A 20,258-nucleotide genomic window follows, 5' to 3' on the forward strand; every position below is an offset into this window, starting at 1 on the left:
AAAATATAGGCTATCAGGCTATTAACATTGTAGAATCCCTCATATAGAACAGTATGCTAATCAAGATGAATGGGTAGAAGGCACTTTGGTAGAGCAGATTACTAGGGAAGAGAAAATGGAGTAGGCAATGAAAAACCTTGAAAAAACTCTTGACCTGGACTCTTTTGGACAGGTCTCCTTCAAATTGCCTCAACACATAGGAGCGGACACATCAGTTGCTACAACTTCACAACAACCTGCCCAAGAAGATACTCCTCCTGCAGGCACATCCAAAGGCAAAGAAGTGATGCATTCGGAACAAGAAGAAATGACCGATCAGTCAACATCATCACAGCAGCAAGGCCAAGGGAAAATTCCTCCTACCCAGATCAATGCACCAGAGATACCAGCATTGCAGACTCCTCTCAATGAGGAGAAGCACAGAAAAAGGGACCGGGAAGAGGACACACCAATAAGTGGGCCAGCGGAGCAGCCAGAAGCAAAGAGGCAGAGAGTGGATCCTCTACCTGAAGAGGAAGTTATTGAGGAGATCATTGAAAGTCCAAGAAGTGAAATGGTAGCCAGCCCACTGACTTCCACAGTGACAAAATCACCTACCAGTTCTCATGGACAACAATTTGGAAAACAACCTATTATGGAAATTTCATCAGCACGGCCACAAAGCAAACAAAGCTCCAATATTAAGAGGCCATTCATGGAGATCAAGGCACAAAATGAGCAAATAAGAATGCAGCTTTACGATCAGTTCCTCAAAATGACTCCTGCCAAAACAGAGATTGATGTCTGCCTATGATATCAAGGAAGGGAAATTGATCTTGAGTCATTTCAAGCCCACAGTGTAGCAGCCACAGTCAGTTGCCGATTATATTAGAACAAATCTAAAGGCTCTGGCCAAAGACATTCACCCTTTGGACCAGGTTGAGCTGCACAGGCAAACCGATGAAATGGTCTATTCCACTTTGGCAGACAAGGCCATACAAGCTCAGCAATTGCAGAATTCACTGAACAATACATCTGCTCAATTAGAGTTGGAAAAAGCATCCTCTCTAGCTAAGGACAATAGGATAAATTCCTTGGAGGAAATCATCATTGATCTGGGACATAATCCCAAGGACCCTAAGGCAATAAAAGCACTTACAAAGAAAAAGGAGGATGACATAGCTGCCCTCAAGAAGCAATTAAGACTGCCAGTTACTATGCATCTGCAGACCACAGAGATGGTGAAAGAAAAAGAAGAAGAAGATATGATGGAGCTGTTAATAAAAATGAATCAAAGGCTAAGTGAAACAGAGCAGGCTTTAGAGAAAGCATTGCAGGAAAAACAGGGAGAGTTGGCCTCTCAACCAGCTCAAATAGCCCCAATAGCTACAACTTCTCCTCCTACAGCAACAACATCAGTCCCTCCCACTTCCCCAGCATCGACAACAGGTACATCAGCCACAGATACTTCAACAGCAGCAACAACAACAGTGCCAGATACCAGCATGAGCATGGAAAAGATGATGGAGGAAATAAAGGCTTTAGAACTCCAAATGGCAGAGCTAAAGGAAGCCAAAGAAAAACTAGCCAAGTTAGAGGTAAGCTATGATAAATCAAAAATAACTGTGGCTGAGAAAACAAGAGAGGTAAAGGCCTTGGAAAATAAGGTAAAATCCTTGGAAAAAGAGCTTACTCTTCATAAAACTCTGTCAGAAATCAAGACAATTTTGTGGACTAAAATTGGCCAGTCCATCACTGATCAATGGAGATCAATTCAAACAATCCATGAGCAAATTGAATTGATAGAAATAGCTCAAGTGGAGATTCAAAAGGCCAGAGCACTATTGAGAAACATGCCCGAACAGGCCAATAGACTAATTCATTTTTTGAATACTCATACCAGAGAGCAATTAGCAGCTCTAGATATCGGGGACAGAACAGGTACAATTTTGACAATTAAAAAGGTGTTGACTATGAAGAGTTTTGTGCAAAATCTGGAGAGAAAATGTCAAGAAATGCAGGAAGAAATAAATGCTTTTACAGAAAAGTTTACAGCCTTGCAGCAAAGGGGTCTACCCAGTTTGTTAACCAGCAATTAGAGGTTGTTGACACATGAACAGTATGCTCATAGGGTGAATACATATGCTGCAAATCAGATCATAGCATCATCAATCACTTCAGAAGACATAGTCCCTCCCTCTGGGCAAAGCTTATATGACAAGTTGGAAAATTTGTTCTATATTGAGCATGAAATAATGCATCTTTTTGAAGTCCAACCCGATTTCTACAGGTACACTGAAGCTGATGAAATATTGATAAAACTACAAAGACACCAGTTGCCAACAGACCAATGGTGGCAGAGCATGTTAGAGGTTTTACCAAGGTAGTTTTAATCCTCTTTTGATCATCTGCATTAAATCAAATTCAAATGCACGTGCCACCTATCAGAAAAATGAAAATAACAAAGGAAGGAATTCACGCTAAAATGCGTTAAAGCAGAATCAGGCACAGATGAAAGGGCCGGGACAGCAATGCAGGGACGCAAATTAAAGAGACAGCTACCAGCCAACTTGTTGAGTCAAAAAGTCAAATATAGCAGACCACCTAAGGCAGCCAGTACAGTGGAAGTTACTCCTACATTCATTGCGCTCTATTTTCAATGTCATTTACTGCCTTTGAAGAAGTAGATGGATAAATTTATTGCTTGATATTTTCTCTATGAGATATTTTGTAACTCATTTTTGTATAAATACCTCCCCTAGAGATGTATTGGGGGTTGGTTGGTGAATATCATTCTGGACCTGCGCTGTAAATTTTGAGAACTCTTCTGAATAAAGATTGTTGGAATGCTTTGCTGATGAACTCTCTGGTTATGGAATTAATGACAGAAGAATATGTTGCAGAATTCTTGGATTGTCTCATGGATCAATAAGTCTTTTCTAACTCATGTTTTATTGTTTCTATGTTTTATATATCATCTAAATACCATGTTCTAAATTGCAGGAAAAAAGAATAGCCCAGAATTTACTTTGTTGTACTCTGTGTTCAATTCCTATCATTTTTTATGTTTTCTACAGGACTAGCATAGTCAGGAATTCTTAACTGCTCCTGTCTCCCTGGTTCTTACACCCTGAATACAATTAAGGAATTATTAATTGCTCCTTGGTAGTATTTACTCATTTTCCCTCTGTTAGCATAATGAAAGATTCTTAATTTCCTTTCATTCCCTGACTCCATTTCATCCTATTTCATCTTGAAGATTGTTCCATGTGTAATTATCTTGCTCTGCAGTCCCTCCTTTGCCAAAGAAACCATATCCAAAAGTTTATTTTCATCTGAATCCATTAACCCAATGGTCTGAACTTCTCACACTATGCAGCTCTGTTTTATTGAATGTCACATTCCAAACATCCAACAACTATCTGCACTTCATAACTAGCCTAACATATAGCAAAACAAAGCTAAATCATAAAGAGAGAGCCCTCTCTGGTTGCAGATTAGCTAGAATCTGCAGCTAAAAGACTGGTTAGTGGTTACCTCAGCCGTATTCCCTTTTCCACTGCTTTTGGGGAACAACCTGAGTGATAACACTTCATACGAAAAATTGTATCGATATCGCGACAATAAAGGGTGTCGCCAATGATCAGATAATCTTTGGCTTGATATCGAATACGTTGTTTTTGCAAGCGAGAGGTATCAGACCGGAAAGTTTGGGTTTGGAGATAGATCAGTATATCTCCATACCAAGGGTTAGATGACGAGATCAAAAACAAAGACTCATCTGGAATTGATGGTTATGTTTTTGAGTCGATGGTGGTAGAGGGAAGGTCGCAAAGAAGCTCGGCAAAAACTAGAGATTTCTTTGACTTGGATTTGATGAATTCCAAATCAAATTCCTAAAAAATGATGATCCATTTTGAATAATTTCCCCCAGAAATTGACGTGACAAGAAGTATGTCATAGGGTTGCAATCCAAAATGACAGTGGCCTTTCAAAGTAGGATATAATGGCGAAATCTCTATACAGCTTGAACAAAAGCCAAAGTTAGCCTCTCAACATAAGAATACTTAACTTCTGTATCATTGAGATTATGACTTAAATAATAAATCGGATGTTCAATCCCATCATCTTCTTGGACTAAAACCATAGCAATGGTTGTATCTATAGCAGCGAGATACGGGAAATAGTCGTTCTGATAATTATGGGAATACATTAATGACACTCGGATCAGGGTATCTTTGGTAGCATCAAAGGAAGCTTGCGCAACCTGGTCCCAATGGAAGGGAATTCCATTTTTCAAAAGACGAGTAAATCCTTTAGCCATTTTGGCATAGTTGGGAATGACTCTCCTTAGAAAGTTAGCCTTCCCTTGGAGTCTTTGTAACTGAAGTAAATTGGAAGGGGGAGGCAGATCAATAATTGCCTTAACCTTCAAGGGGTCGAGTCGAATTCCTTCTTTGGACACTATGAAACTAAGAAAACAACCAAAACCAACACAAAACACAAATTTATGTGGATTGATTTGAATTTTGTAGTGTCGGCACCGTAAAGAGATGGCTCTCAAATGTTGCGGGTGATCAGCCTGTTTCCGTGAATGAGTAGGTAAGTCATCTAGATAGGGTTGAACAATGTGTTTGATGTCGTGGAAGGCATAATTCATTACCCTCTGAAAAGTTGCCCCAACATTCTTCAAACCAAAAGGGAGTTTCCTATCTGTGAATGTGCCCCAAGGACAAATAAAGGCAGTTTTAGATTAGTCTTATGGGCAAATATTGATATGATTATAGCTGGAAAAGCCATCCATAAATGAAAATATTTCACATCCGGCACATTCATCAATTATCTGGTTGATAAAGGGAGTGGGATAGTTTTTTTTTGGACAAACATGATTAATGTCCCTATAATCAACGCACACTCGTATTGTTCATTGTTTGTTCATGACAGGAACAATATTGGAAACCTAATCGGTAAGAAGAATGGGGTATATGAAACCAGCATGCAAAATTTTTTCAACTTCTACTTTTATGGCGGTAGCCTTCTTCAGATGAACAAGACGGAGGTGATGTCGTACCAGCTTGACATCAGGATACATTTTAATCTCATGTTCAACTATACTAGAATCAATACTTGGCATTTTCTCATATGACCAAGCAAATATATTGTGGAATTCATGAAAAAGAGCACGATAAGTTTCAAGTTCCGATGGAGAACAAGATTTGCCAACATGGATGTTTTCTACAATTCCAGGTTTGGTTGAAATATCGATAGAAATGGTTTCTTTGATATTTGATAAGTTTCGTTCGGAATCGACTGTGTCTATAAATATAGAATTTGAAAGGAAATCAACAATTGAAGGGTGATTTAGTTCATTTGGAATATCTTCTATGTGATTTGGAAGATGGGATCAATGATGATAATCTGCCCATGGTTCTTCTTTTGTCATCATTGATTGGATGATAACTTCATCAGTAGAAAATGTACGTGAAAAAGGATCAGAGGAAGTACCATATTCTAACAAACAATCAACCCATGCAATCGGTGATGATGGATTTGGATTTGCTGCACCAGCCAAAACGATTGATTGCCATGCGAGCTCAATTGGGCTTAGCGACATGGTTTCTGTTAGGGTCCTATAATAGGATTCATAATTTTGAATTAGTTGTGGTTGATCTTGTAATATTGTACATACTTTTGCTTTCTGCAAAATGTTTTCCATATTAAAAAATAAAAAATGTAAAGAGGGTATGTCCTAAAAGAAATATCAAAGGACAAAAAGAATAAGAAAAGATCAAAAAAGTGAAAATATATGAACCCCAAACAAAAACAGATCATGAAAGTGTGCAAGTCCAAGTGCCACTACTTTTTACTTTACTGTGCAAAATAATGGTTGTGTGCAGCTTGTCATAAATGCCACAACCCATGATAGTCAAACTGTTTAATCTTGACTAGTTCATGCTTTAAATTTCATGTTTATAGTTAGAGAATAAAGATCTAGCCAAATTGTTTAATCTTGGCAGATCAATAGTTAGGTAGAGAAATAAAATGTGCTCATAAGCTTAATCTAAGCCATTGGAAGATATAAGGTTAGAATTAGATAGTTTGTTTCACAAAAGAAAAGGGAAAGAAAGGGTCTACTAGCTTAAATGCACCCAATAAAGTGAAGAAAAAATGTTAGGGTAAGTAAAGGGTAAGTAGAAGAAAGGTTGCAGAAGTACAAAGTTTTTTCCCCTCAGGAAAAGCAGAAGTACAAAGTTGATTGAAGCATAAGCACATTTATCATGCTTAATCCAATGTTTCAGTGTACAAGAGCAATTATTAAAGTGAAAGGATGTTCAAAAGATGATTTGATTAACTTCCCCTCATTTCATTTCATCCCCCACTACATATTTACTAATTTCCCCATTATCCCATCATTTCTTGTTAAAATACCCTTTTTCCTTCATTTTGATCCTTTCCCCTTGGTTTCACACATTTCCCTAGCAAATTACCTTCCAAAAGTCATTTCCCAACCCAAAACCCCTTTTCCCTAGTGTGAAACCTATTCCCCTTTGAAAAAAACATTTTCCCCTTATTAAGTTCCCTATTTTTCCTACAAACCCATAAAACCCCCCTTGTCTTAAGTTTTATTCCCCCCCCTCTGCATTATTCAATTAACTACTCCGCAATTCACATTTTCCTGACATAAACCTATTTAACCCACCACCCTGGTGTAGTTAACAAACCCCACATTATTCATTAATTAATTACAGTTAAGTGTAATTAATCCCTCGGGCCCGGCAAGCCTCCGCCTGAGTTCCCTCCGTGCAACTCCATCGCGCGACAACCATTAGATCTTGTACCCCCAGATCTAACGACATGCATCCATATCACGCTGATTCCCTTGCCTAACTTTACCTGCCCAAGAGCATGCGAGATTCGTGATTTTGCTCGGGCCCTCTTCAGTTACGTGGCAGCACTACGTGAACTCACGTGCTCTCGAGGAAATACTGCCCAACTACCAAAAGTGGTGCGATGGCCCCTGAAACCACCCACTGCTCATTATGAAATTCCACACCAAATGCTAACCCTTTCCGGTTAAAATGCTGAAGATGCTCATTTTCACTCTTTTTGCTCATTCGCTCTATGAAAGCTTCCTAAGCCTTCCTGTGCCACCCTAAGCCTCTGCAGCCAAATTTGACCGCTAATTACCTCCCGAACACGCTCCGAACACCCAATTCAGCCATCCAGTGCACAGCTAAAGCCACAGTACCCTCTGCAGCCACCATTGAAACCATTTGCAGCCTATACCACCATTTCCAGGTATTTGACAAGAAACCAGAATGACCCTCTCAAATTTAAAAACGTACAGTGAATTCAAATGTTAAATTGATTGAATTTAATTAATTTTCCCTAAATTGAGAGTATTTCCCCCCTGAATACCCAAACCCCTCTTTTCCGACCTGCAAACTACCCTTTCACTCCACCAGACTTGTTCAAGCTTCACTTCTACAGTCTGTGCAAGCCCAATTCACACCTTTCCCCATAAGATGGCTGCCCAGACCTCTCTGGATGTCAGACCTGTGTCAACCCCTCACCTGGACATTGACCATTTGGCCCTAGCAGACAAGGATTTCCAAATAAAAGACACTGCAACTCCAGCCCACCTTCTGAAGCTCCACTGTTGGAGTAAGGATAGATTTTTGAACCATGCAGATGACATCAACCTTTGGGAATCCAATTTACCCAAATACACATTCCCAGAAGTTCACCCTTTCCCAGATATTGTACATTATTGTCATGCCTATTATGTCCCTAGCCAAAGGGCTATTGTTGCCCCAAATTAGCAGTTTTTATTCACTATTAGACCTGAGTCAATCAACCAAATGCTAAAAATCCAATATAGCCCTAATCATACCCTTCTATACATTGGAAACCTATTGGACTTGTACATCACATTAGACCAAGTGAAAATCAAGCAAATTTTCCAGAATTTTATCATTGAAGACTGCCATACTCCTATAGATACCCCACCCTATGCTATCACCATTTTCTCATAAAACGACAAACGCATAATCACCATTCTCTCATGCATCCTACGATACACATCAGATGAGCATGTGGATGAGGTCATCGTGGCTTTCCTGACCATTTTCACTCCAAGCAAGCCTCCTGCTATCATGTATAATTATGCTCAGTTCATTGCAGACAGAATGCATGAACAATTCACCAGACTTCCGATTGAAAGAGCTTTCAAATACTCTTCAATGTTGTTTTATATGTTTTTATTTTACCAGATAGATAAGTTTCCTGTGAGCATATAGAAATTGGACACCAAGGGAAAGGACAGATTAGTAGTCTACTGAACACTCTTGGTCCAGAAGTTTTCCACAACATTCACTTACAAAGATTTCATAGACTCCTTTGTGTATCCAGTCATGAACTTGCTGACTTCTAATACTCATCCTAGAATCAGCCAAGAGATCAAGAGAGTGCTACAATTGGCAAAGAATAGCAAGGCGGGAGACTAGTACCTCTACCAGAACCACACTGAGATAAGAGTTTATGGCTGCCAGTTAGCCCCTTATAAATTCCCAAAATACCTCCCTATGAGGATATTTCCCTTGAATATTTCAGACAAATCATCAATTCTTATGAGGTCCACTTGCTATATGCGAGGAAAAAAACCCAATTCAGGGTGAAAAACCAATTGGGCCCATTCATTTGCAATAATAGAGAGGTTGGACCAAAGGCCGACAGGTTACTACAACAGATGAAGTTTAGAACCAGCTTTATATGGCAAAATGACCCTCATGGGGTCATAAACAACATGATACTTAAGGTCAAGTTGAGACCTTACATCCACCACCCAAGACCAGACATTGAATGGTTTGCTAACCAATCTGAGTGGGTGGAGAAAACATTGATTGATATGGACAGCACAGTTGTGGATGTTGAGAAAACATTGATTGACCTTGAAAAACAATTTGACCAGAGCTCTTTCCTGCGGGTTCCAGAGATAGGAGAAACAATGAATGTTCATCCTGTGCTTCAAACCCCAGCAAATTAGGAAAGAATCCTAAGAGGAACAGGGAAGGGGCATCCAGCTCTGCCATGGAGACTACTGATGAACTGTTTGAGCTAAGAAAGAGACCCAAGTTGAATCCTGTGTCTGAACAAGAGGAAAGCATTGTTTCAGAGGAAATAAATTACACTGAGATAATGGGGTAGAGAAGTAAAGGAACAGTTGCATCAGGTGAAACACAGCAGCCATCAACCTCCAACACGCAGATGATAGAGAGGACAGATTATGGAGGTTTCTTCCTTTGCCAGGCCAGCTGACTGGGAAAAGCATATCAAAGACAGATTCAAAGAAATAAATATGAGGAATGAAAAGTTGAAGGCAGAGACATATGCCCAATACTTAAGCTTACACCACCAAACCAGACCAAATTGATGTCAGCCTTTGAATTCAAAGCAGGCAAGATGCAGGTGTCATTTCTGTTGCCCACTGTTCAGCCACCAAAGACCTCGACAGATTACAAGAAAACTAATTTTAAGGTGTTGGCCAGGGATGTTCATCCCATTGATCAGATAGAGTTCCATAAGCAGGCTGGAGAAATGATTTACTCCACCCTTACAGGAAAGGCCATGGCTACCCACAAGCTGCAGGATTCATTGGATAATGTGAAAACCCAATACAAACTGGAAAAGGCCTCCTCACAAGCCAAAGATAACAGGATAAAATCATTGGAGGACTTGGTCATTGAACTCGAACATGATCCAAGTGATATTAAGGCTACTGAACAGTTGATCAAGAAGAAGAATGAGGACATAGCAGCCCTCAAGAAACATCTTAAACTACCTCACTCACAATACCCACAGACAAAGGCAGTCCTGGAAAGTCAGAGCAATCATGAAGAGATGATGGACCTAGTGCTGCAACTGAATGATCACTTGAAGGAGATGGAGAAAGAACTAGATAGCTTGATGTAGCTCAAATAAGCTAGTCTTGATGATGCTCCTGCAACTGTCATTCCAACAGTTACCACTGTTGTACCTTCTACATTGGCAGCATCCTTAGCTCCCACTGCTCCAATGGCCATTGCACTACCAACATCTACACCAACTGCATCAACAACAGGCTCTACAAGTCATGAAGCAAACAGGCTAGTTAAGGTAATGGAAGAAATGTCCATTCAGACCACGGAGATGAACAGACTTAAGGAAAAGGTCACCAGCCTGGAAACAGATTACAAATTGGCCCAAATCATGCACAGAGAAGAATAGCAGAAGGCCACAAGGATGACTGAAAGAATCAAAAGCCTGGAGAAAGAACTGACACTGAATGAACCTCTAGGTCAGGCTAAGGAACAACTGTGGGCCAATATCATTGACTCTGTCAATGATATTTGGCCATCCATTTAGGTTATTTTTGAACAAATTGAATTGATAAAGCAGGCTACATAAGCCATTCAGAGATTCAAAGCAGAACTTGGAGATATGCCAGAGGAAGCTGCAAGAATCATCCATTTCCTCAACTCCAAGAACAAGTATGAGCCGCAAAAACTAGAGATACCAGAAAAGACAGGTATAATTTTGGAAGTCAAAAGAGTCCTCACTAAGAGGAATTTTATGTTGAACTTGGAGGATAAGTGTCAAACCATGCAACTAGCCATTGACGAATTCATGGTTAAATTCGAACTTTTGAGGCAAAAGGGATTACCAAGTCCCTCAGTTATAAATGATAAGCTAATGACGCAAGAAGATTACAATAAGAAGAACAAGGAAGTGGCCAGAGATTAGGTAAACACTTCATCCATGAGGGGCATACCAACAAGAAAAGTATTATACCAAACTTTTGAAAACTTGTTTTACCTCCAGCATGAGGTAAAACACCTTTTTGTCAATAGGCCTACTTTTGCCAAATACACAGAGGCAGATGAGATATACCGAAAAATGCTCAATATCCAATTACAAGATGCTAAGATATGGGAAAAATTCAATGATTTACTATAGGAAATACACAGTAAAAATATAAATGTACAATAAAAAATAAACGAGCACAGTAAAAGGATATTGACAAAAAAGCAAGCTCGAAGTGTATCAAATGAAACTGTATCAGATGAAAGGTCATAAGTAAATATGACATCCAACGTGAATACCAAACAACCAAGCAGCTTAAAGGGAAAAAGATCAAAGACTAAAAGACAACAGAACCTAAATAATAGGGACAACAAACAATAGTTCAATAGTTGTCTCTATCTTCTTGCATGAAGATATTTCCTTTTCCTAGATTAGTTCTCAATGCAGTTTGAGATATTTTGTAAATTCTTTTTGTATAAATACTTCATAATTCAAAGTATTGAGTGTGGATTGCTATACATTTGTAGAGTTATTTTGATCTTAAACCTAAGGGTGATTGTACCAATTTTCAAGTCAACAGACTAGAGCAAGTAATAAAAAGATTGCACTACAGGATTCATGAGATGAGCTATTGCAGTGAAGTATCTTCTTTGTCTGATTTTGTTACTTTCTTATGTGTTTCATAAACTTAAATGTTATTCAAATATATAACTCATAATTTGTTTAAATACACTTTGTTTTGCACAATTAGTCATTTATATGTTTTCCTCTGATATCCAAATTTGAGAACCCTTAATTGCTCTCCCATCCCAATTGACCTCTTTCATTCTCTTCATAATCTGGCCTAAGGAACCCTTAATTGCTCCCTGGATCTGATTAGAAACCATTTCACCATCCAGAATTTGAGATCTATAATAACTCACCTATCTTGCCCTGTAGACACTGTTTTTAAAGCTTAATCATGTCTAGTTTGTCTGACATTCGACCCCATAACCCAATGGTAAAATACAACCCTTTTTCATCTAAGTGATCCGACCACCCAAATTCAAATAAAAAATCCCAGCACAATCATAACTAGCCTAAAAACAATTAACTAAAAAAAGTTAAATCATAAAGAGAGAGCCCTCTCTGAGATCAGGAAGGCTAGATCCTAATCTCTAAAGTTGGTTTATGGTTACCTCTATCAATTATTTTTCTGAACAACTTACAAGAAATTTTGGAGTGATAACAGTTTCATTACGCATATCAACTTCGAAATTATTTTAAATCTTCCATGAGTCAGATGAAGTGGAATATATCATGTTACAGGTCTCAACTTTTGCAACTTCCGTTGTTTGTGATGGTGACGATAGTGAAAAGGTGCCCATTAGGGAAGAATATTTGAAGAGACCTACTCCAATGTTCTTAAGAGAGTGTAGGTGTGTGACCTCACAAAACGCTTCCAGTTGCCTATGAACTAGAGGCAAAGAAGCTGAGTTGATCAATTACTGTGATTTCGCCTTTATGAGGGAAAGTGATCATGCGAAAGTATTTTGAAACCACAGCAGCCATAGCATAAACCCACGGTCTTCCTAGTAAAATATTATAGTCAAGGGATTTGTCAACAACCTCAACTTCAACAGTCACAGTTTTTCCCCCTAGTTCTATCTACAAGTTACTTAAAATTCCAAAAGGTGTATAAGTGTGATTGTCAAAAGCTTTTAACGTCGTAGGTGATCGTGACAAAGGAGGTGAGCCAAGTGTTTTCTAGAAATTCATTGACATGATACAAGTAGATGCACCTTCGTCAACAATGGTTTGATGTATGAGGTGATTCAAAGCATTTACTTGGATCAAGAATGCTAACTTTGCTGGTAATTGTGGAGTATAACCCGCATGGTTAAAAACTACGAGATTGGAATCCATTGGATCAATTTCACCAATTGCTGACAATAAAGCATGCTTTTGGGAGGGACAATTTTGAAGCACCTCAAGCGTCGACATAGTAGAAGGTGACTGAGCCAAATCTTCTACTATGTTGTAATTTTGCGCTGCTCGAGCTCGAGGGTTGAATGCAGATTTATGAATAACTCCCTTAGGCGGTTTTATTGTTAACTCTAGTGCAATGGGTGGTGGAATGGAGTCAGACGAAGTTGAAGTCGAAGTATTGTGTTGATCTATAGCTTGGTTATTCAATGACGACAGTGGATTACCGTAATATTTACTTCGTGTAGTCACCAAAACATTAGTATTAGTCTTAGTGGCAAATAGCTTAAGAACTTGTGAAGTGGAAGCATGATCTGTAGCAACCAAATGAATCTTTGGGTTTGGAAAAGGGTCTATCAACACAGCGAATGTACTAGTAGCCTTAATAAGTTTTGAGACTTCATAGCAGTGAGGACAGTCTCACGTAAAGTGCTCCTCAATACAAATTGAACATGGGTAACGAGGTTTCCTAGCTGAAGAAGAGGAATCAGATGATTTCTCTTGAGGGTAAGAATTTTGTTTCTTTTTGGTTTCCCCCTTTTTCTTGCTTCTAGGTTGCTTTTCATTTTTACATTTGTTAGATGACACAACATTTATTTCGAAAGCAGAGGTTTGATTTGAAATAGAAAGTGTTTGACTAGATGGTCTACTTGTTGTTTGAGTGCTTGAAGAACCTATCACACCATCATCGGCATGAGAGTCCTTACTGGATGGACATGGTGGAACAATAAAAGTCGGTCTAGGTGCATTTGGAATCTTATCATAGAGCGTGCCAGATTGGGTTTAAATCAAGTCTAAGTATTGGGCACGATAAATTACTTGCTCTTCAATAAAAACTCCTCATTTAGCCACATCCTCAGTGATAGATGGAAACAAGGATTTAATAAGCCCCTCGGCTAAAAGCTGATTAGGAACAAAAATTTTGACCATTCGACGACGACAACACTACTCATGAATATGATCAGAAATGTGAGTACAAGTGGTCTGTTTAAAGTTGGTCAACAATTATATTCTAGTTTCATATCTGATGGGTAACTGGAAATGGGTAAAAAATGTAGTGCTTAAGGCTGTGAAGTTGTCAAATGAAGCTCGTGGTAATTCAATATACCAGTTTGCAGCCAAACCAGTGAACATTCGCTAGAAAAGACGTAGTCTTACTGAATCATCATTTAGGGAGTTGGATGAACACCATAAATGAAAAGTCATAATGTGATTGGACAAATCTTCTCCAGGGTTTCCATTGAACTTAGGAATATGAGAAGGCAATTTTTGTGGAATCAGTGGCCACCAAGCGAAATAAAGAATGGGATCATTAGTAAGCCGATTTAAATTTGGTAATTCAAGTGTTGTGACAAAAGGCAATTGTCAGTTTAGGTCGGGTTGAGCATAACCAGGGTAAGATGGAATTGCCTGGGAAATAGGCCTTTGCATACCAGCATAAGGAATATACTGCTGGTAATCTTGATAGGGGTAGGTTTGTTGAGCATATCCAGTATAAGGTTGTTATTGGGAACTAGGATAAATTTGATGTTGACCAAAACCAGCATAGGCTTGTTGACTAGAACCTGGGTAAGCTTGTTGTTGACCAAACCCAACATAGGCTTGTTGACCAAGTCCATGATAAGTTTGGTACTGTTGGAATTGTTGTTTTTGGTATTGTGGCTACAACGGTTGTTGCCCATTTGTATAAGTTTGCCTAGGTTTTGGATAGATTGGACTAGTATAAGTCTGAGTCATCCCAGTTAATGATGAACTGGCCTGAGGTTGTTGGATTTCAGACATAAACGGTTGTTGTAAAATGGCCTGAGAAGACTGAGTCTGTAGACCTGAAACTTGAGGGTAAGAGGTTGAAGGATTAGCTTGCAAAGGTTGAGATACAATCAACTGAGCTTGTGACTGTGGTAAAGTCGTAATGACAGGCGTAGTAGGTATGGATGAAACAGGTTGTATTGGTTGTGATGAATACACAAGCCTTGGTTGAACATGCATTGTAGGTTGCCATTAAAAAACAGCCATTCCAGAATAAGTTGGACCTAAAGATGATGGTATACTTCCATATGGTGGCCCCCAAGAGTATGGAGAATAAGAAAATTGCACAGATTGTTCTCCATATGGAGGTAATCCAGTGTTAAGTGGATACATTGGACGGTAACCAGATGGACCAACTTGATATTGACTTGATGGATCAAATTGTTCAGTATATGTAAGTGAAGAACTAGGTAAAATTCCTGTGGATGACATGGGTGAAGACCATGGACTAGAAGAAACATCGAAGTGAGTTCCAGATAATGATTGGTAACCCAATGGGATGGATGACCACCATACAGATGTGACTCAAGTGTTGTGGTAAACATCAAAGAAGTAACGACAGTATATGTTGTCGCAGTTGTAATGGATGATACAGTCTAGGATGTTGCTTCAGCCATAGTCAACTAACCTAATAAATGTCCTAATGAATCTATGGGAGTTTGAAAGTAAACAAGATCAAGAGGAGTAGTATAAGTTAACCGAGGAAAAGAAGGATAAAGATAAAGCCCTAGTCTAAAATGAGTTGGAGTTCTAGGTGAAATTTGTTCTTCAAATTCCTCTTCAATAGCAATCAAACCGGGTGAAAGGATTTCACCATCAAGTCCATAATAAATTTTTGGTGTTTTACTCTGCGGTAAAGGATAAGTCTCAATAGTTACAGATGTTTGAGGATAAACGGTCGATCATCTTCCGGTACGGGACCAACTTCTGGTTGTTCAACTTCGGGATCCAAATGTTCTGGTAAAAGAACAACGAGTTCAGTATGAATTTCTTGAACAACTTCTGGTTGAGGATCAAGTTATTTTTGGAAAAATTCAGTTACGATTTCACTAAGTTCACTTTCAGTGTCCTCAAGTAATTGTAAAGGTTCCACTTCAGTAGCAGATAAACCAATAATAGTAGGAGGAACTAGAATCGCAGTGCGTACTGGTATAGGTGGCTCTGGTAAATCAGATGAAGAACTAGAAGTTTGTGATGTACTGGACTCAGTTAAAGGAGACCGCTTTCACCGATGAGGTGTAGCTTCAGGCGGTAAAGGAAATTTACTCGCTGTCCTACATGAATGATAGGGTAGAGGTTGATTTTCTTCCATGATTGTTGATTGATTTTATTATAAAAGAAATAAACAAAAAGGGGGTAATCTAGGCAAAAGAATTACCAAGTAACTGTGAACTACAATCGACCGCCTCGAAGGAGCCAAGGACTTAACATATGTGCAGGTAATCTCCCAAAATGTTGTTTTCGGTGTATCACAATATACAAGGCGGCCAACTCGGTTACCTATGGATGGATAACAACCTAATGTAGTCCTCCCAAATATACCTAAAAATACGTGGAGGCCCAATCCATGTTAGCGTTGTCTAATGTGAAACCGCACAATGAGAGCATTCCCTTATACTTTTCATACTATAACGCTGCCCGATATACCCGAAAGTACATGGATGAGCTACGATATACTTACGTATGTGGAATGAGGTATCACACTCATAATGTATCGCAGGCCGTTAGTGACAGCTGCTATGTTTAACGATGTCGGAACACGTCTCTAGCCTAGACCTCTAAATGTTATGTGTTAAGTTACAATGCTCCATTAGGTTAATTGAGATACATTTTAGTTGATCTTGTTTAAAAGTTTTCCTTTCAGGTTCACCATGTGATGTTTCTGAAACTCCTAGAATGCAACTAAGATGGGAAATGTTCTTTTCATTTGATTTAAATAACAAAAACTCTAACTAAAAGGGATAGAGCAATCAACATCTCTAAACAAAGAGCATAGAGGACACCTAATGCAACATTCCCTATACCATTCCTACAAGCACACACAAAATTCTAAATGCATTATGCATGTTTTTCTTTTCATTCCTTTAATGTTTAGATGAACATAAAGAAACTAAATGCACAAATGATCAATCAATGCTTTTCACAAGAAACGAAGACTTTACAACAGTTTCTTTTTTAAACAAATGAAGACTTCACGACAATTCTTTTTCACGAAAGTAAATACTAATAAATGTAAGCTAACTTTGGGATTGATTCGAAAATGATAAAGAAAATATCAAGAAACATTGAAAAAACAAAGCCAAAGTGGGCATGGAAAAGAAATGCTAATTTGGACTTCAGGGACAAAGAAAAATTGACCATTCAGCAAACAATATGTGAAACAACTTGGAAAAAATCAAGAAAAAAGATGGGTTTTTGGCTTGACAAGGACTAGCACAGCTTTGAGTGGGAGACAGTGCATTGCAGAGCACTTTCTCTAGGCTAAGGCTTCTCTGTAGCGCACTGTGTCAAGAACAACAGTGTGTTGATGTCAGAGAGCACTACCAACAAATAAATAAGCACACATTTTGACCAAACAAGCTTCAAAATGACTGAATATAGGTAAATGAACTCAAGTAAAGTCTACTAGTGCTTCTAAGACAAGGGATAACTACCAGGAACAATGGTTGCTCCCCAGTATGGTCGCCAAATTTCTATACAGAATTTATACCTACGGATAAGTATATCTTCCCTAAGTGGGTAGTTACACTTAGAAAAACTGAAGTAAAGATGTTTAACCTTTTCCTAAAATAAAAAGATAAGATAAAAGAACCTACTTTTGATCCTTCACTTCCTTTGATCTCGTTTGAGTTGCTCCCATCACTCCCGCTCAAACTGAATTCGCTCAATTGGTACCTACCAACATAAACAAGAGACGACAACAATCAAAGCATATGATCTATTTATTGTAAACAAATGGAATCAAAAACATTTGAACATACATTCATCACATATATAGACAAAAGTATTCGAAAAGGAACAAACAACTTTATTGATTGATAGAAGGAGACGTTACACTCAATGTGGTTCAATCTCGTGTCACTCATCCAGCTTATTCCAAGCCCTCATCACACCAATAGCAACATCAATCCAGCATCATAACATTACTTTGATAATGATTTCAAGTCTCTAAACCAACAATATTTCTCTATATTATCCAAAACCCTTAGCTCTATGATGGGAGGCCAATTTACAGATGAATGCAAGTGGTTTTTTCATTAATATGGTGTTGAATGGTTTTCCATAATTGGATGATTAGTTTCCATGTTCAAAGGGATGAGAGGATAGAGTATTAGATGATCCAAGGCTATCCTAAGTCAAGCTCATCTTGATAGGATAGGAGCTGGGTTCCTTCTATAAGGATCTAGAAAGGAGGAATATACTCAAATATCCAATGAACATTTTGAGGATTCTCGCCTTGCGCAGTCTTAAATGGGCTTAGGTGCTCTGCAATGTAGCCTTGAATGGGGCTACCTGCTCTGCGGAGAGCTTACCCCTGACCAGGGGTGTGCTGGTGACCCAGGGAAGCACTTCAGTAGGGTTTGAAGTCAAGAAACTCTCATGGATGAAAACACTCAATGAGGTGGCATGTCTAGGGCATGTAGAAACTGAATTAGAGTTTGATAGACCCTATTTACACTGATTTTATCGTCGGGATTGATGTTCCAAAATAGACCTGTAATAGACATTCTGCTATTAGCTTCATTTCTGCAAAAGTAATTGTAAGTCAGTTTGCTTTCTTTTCCATTCTGCAAGTGAGATTTCATTCAAGCAGTTAGTTTTCATTTAGTTTGTGATTTCAATTCTACAATTAGTCTCAAAGCTTGAAAAAAATGCAAAACAAAATGAAAACACTTATTTCATGCCTCGTAGGAATAGGGATAACTTAGGAAAATTTCTACCCAATACCCCCACCACTTCAAACAGCCAACCTTCCCTCTTCTTCAGTGGCTGTGAATTGAAGGACCCCTTAGGTGAACAACTAGAGATATTTGAAGAACCTACAGGGAGGCGAGGAAGAAGGAGAACCCATTCCAACTGACCTCATGGCTGAAAATAGAAATGACAGAGGAGATAGAGAGAGAATTGAGGGTGCCTTCCCCATCAGAGAAACTAATGGGGATACCAAGATGAAAACATAAGCCCCTCTGCTCTTCTCATTTCCATGGGCTAACCTCAGAAGATCCAGACACTTTCTTGTTTGAGTTTTTTGTCATATGCATAACTTATGATTACACCACTGATGAGCAGAAGTTGAAACTATTCCCATATACTCTTAAAGATGCAGCCCTGCACTGGTTCATGGGTTTACCTAGGGATAGCATCACAACCTGGGCTCAGATGCAGCAAGCCTTCAACAACAAGTATCGAGACCACTCCAGGTCCAAAGACACTAAAGAGGAAATTTTTAGCATTACCTTAGGGCATGATGAATCCCTAGAGGATTATGAAGAAAGATTCAAGCTTAGCTACAAAAGGGCCAGGTGCACACTTGATCCTGAGTCATTGAAGCTAGTCCTGCTCAGAGGGGTAAGGGAAGATCTTCTGGATACCCTAAACCTACTAGCAGGAGGGTATATCTACCAGCTACCCTATGAAGATATCAAGATTGTCTTTAGGAATCATTCTAGGGCAGCTAGGAAAAAGGGTAGGGGTAGTCAACCAATGGTCATCCCATCCTCTTCCAATACATCTATCAAAGGTGAAATTGGAAATATGTTGGAAGATTTCAAACCCTTGTCCTACATATGGACACTATGCACATCAAGAGAAAGTAGGAGGAAGTCATGACAGCCTTAGCCATTTTATGTCCTAGATGCACAAGGAGGCACTCTAGGAATGAATTTCCGTTGAATCTGATTGAAATCTACTCGGTCTGTGAAGAAAACCACTCCACAGATAAGTGCCCTTCCCTAGCTGGACTAAAAGTTGTGTATCAGGGAACTGAAGGGGTGACTGAACAACTCTACTACATAAATCAAAGGAGACCTCATGGGCCTCGGTCATACTAGCAAGGCATGCAAGGGTCATCCCATGCATATTACAACCCTAACCAGAACACATCCATTCCCTCCTTGGGGGGCCTTGCTCATCCTTCCTTTTCTACACCTCCTCCTTGACCTTTTGCACCTCAATACCATTCCCGCCCAACCAACCAGTCATTTTAGCCATATGCTCCATCACAACCTTAGTGGAATGCACCACCCCAGGGGTGGAGGCCCCCGTACAACAATGCTCCAGCTTTATTGTCTTCACCACATACTCAACCATAGATTTTACACCCTTCTCCACCTAAACAACCTCATATGCCTGCCCAGCCAAATCCAAACTCGAAAAACAGACAGGCACAGAAAGTGTACAATGGAGAGACATCCTATATTGCTTATGCTATGGATATTTAGGAAATCAACCTGAGATCTGGAAGAGTACTCCTAGACAGCCAACCTCCACCTCCACCTAGGGAGAGTGAGGAGGAAAGAGAGGAAAGCATGCCTAGAGTAAGCCCACCACCCTTTCCTGAGAGATTAACTCAATCAGTCCAGCCTACCCCAGAAGATGATGAACTTCTGGGTGAATTGAAAAATATATGCTTCAATATTCCACTTCTCCAAGCCATAAAGGAT

The 20,258-nt window shown here is 39.2% G+C and overlaps 1 pseudogene; it reads left to right on the plus strand.

The window, feature by feature from the left end:
• Positions 1–307: 307 nt before the first annotated feature.
• LOC149206367 (lysine-specific histone demethylase 1 homolog 3-like) overlaps positions 308–20,258 on the plus strand; it is a 100,787-nt pseudogene continuing 80,836 nt past the window's right edge.

Source organism: Pinus tabuliformis, chromosome 1_2 (assembly GCF_031772625.1).
Source record: "Pinus tabuliformis cultivar Carrire ecotype Pingquan chromosome 1_2, CPIR1, whole genome shotgun sequence".
Classification (NCBI taxonomy): domain Eukaryota; kingdom Viridiplantae; phylum Streptophyta; class Pinopsida; order Pinales; family Pinaceae; genus Pinus; species Pinus tabuliformis.